Consider the following 1,687-nt stretch of genomic DNA (forward strand, 5'->3'; position numbering starts at 1 on the left):
TGAATGTTGTAACTGACAGTGTTATTAGTAACACTCGGCACAGCTGAAAGTTATAACTGACAGTGCTGTTGGCAACACTTGGCACAACTGAATGTTGTAACTGACAGTGTTATTAGTAACACTCGGCACAGCTGAAAGTTATAACTGACAGTGCTGTTGGTAACACTCGGCACAACTGAGAGTTGTAACTGATAGTGCTGTTGGTAACACTCGGCACAACGGAATGTTGTAACTGACAGTGCTGTTGGTAACGCTCGGCACAACTGAGAGTTGTAACTGACAGTGCTGTTGGTAACACTCGGCACAACTGAATGTTGTAACTGACAGTGTTGTTAGTAACACTCGGCACAACTTGAATGTTGTAACTGACAGTGCTGTTGATAACACTCGGCACAACGAGATGTTGTAACTGACAGTGCTGTTGGTAACACTCGGCACAACGGAATGTTGTAACTGACAGTGCTGTTGGTAACACTCGGCACAACTGAATGTTGTAACTGACAGTGCTGTTGGTAACACTCGGCACAACTGGAAGGCTGATTAACAAGTAGTTGTAGATTAAAAGAAAAAATAAGAAACATCCTCGCCACAGTCGTTACAGAATTGGGTTTGGAAGCCGTCTAGCAAGAACATGATTTATTATAACTGGTAAAGTTGTTCTCTGAAGATAATAAAACACAAGAAAAAACATTTACTCTTTCGTTTAGAATATTTAATAAAATTTGTTCCTTTTGTGCATGAAGCTCAACCAAATAGACACGAGAAAAAGTGTTCAAGTTTCGAAATAAAAGACAAATAACATGGTATCAGTTGATGTAAAAACCTTGTAAACGAAAGTTCCATTAACTGATGGTCGAGATGTTTTATCAGTAAAACCAGACACCTCCAGAAGAAATCATTACCCTGTTAAAATTATGTCTTAACAACTCCTTTTTTCAATTCAAAAATGAACCTCATCAAGATCTCAGCATAGGAAGTCCTTTATCACCTCTTGTCTGTGACATTTTCGTGGATGACTTTGAAAACAAATTATTCAACCAAGTACTACTTAAACCATATTTCTACACACATTGTGTGAATGACACTTTCAATGGTATACCCAAAGACAACTGTTGGTTAAGAAAATTTCATGACTTATTAAATCCCACTGACCCTTCCATAAAGTTCACTTATGAAGCCGAAAGTGATGATATGATCGCATTTCTAGATGTTTTAATCACAAGAAATTCCGATGACACAACTGAAACAGAAGTTTATCGAGAACCAAACAGTGTTAATCTCCACAAAAGATCAAAACCATACATACGATCGGGTACAGCACAGATAACCCATTGTGTAACTTTGCGCTTAACAGCAAACACATTATGACGAAGTGGATACATTTCTGTAGGTGTTTCCTTAAGTAATACTACAACTTTCCATGGGATAATAACTAATCATAAATGTCATGATATAAAAGACTGTTTAGTTTAGATATTAGTGATTAATTTATTTTAGTTACTGAATATTTTATCATTGTTTAGTTTTTGTTATAATAAGAGTTAAAAGCAGACGATTATTAAGTTTTGTTAATAATTCATAGATTTTTGAGACTATCGAACGTCACGTGCAATACATTAACGTCGAGAATATAGAAGGCGGACAGACGATTAAGTGATAAAGATATAAGTAGAGTGAGATGAGTGGA

This window comes from Limulus polyphemus, unplaced genomic scaffold, assembly GCF_000517525.1.
Source record: "Limulus polyphemus unplaced genomic scaffold, Limulus_polyphemus-2.1.2 Scaffold5843, whole genome shotgun sequence".
In the NCBI taxonomy this organism is placed as follows: domain Eukaryota; kingdom Metazoa; phylum Arthropoda; class Merostomata; order Xiphosura; family Limulidae; genus Limulus; species Limulus polyphemus.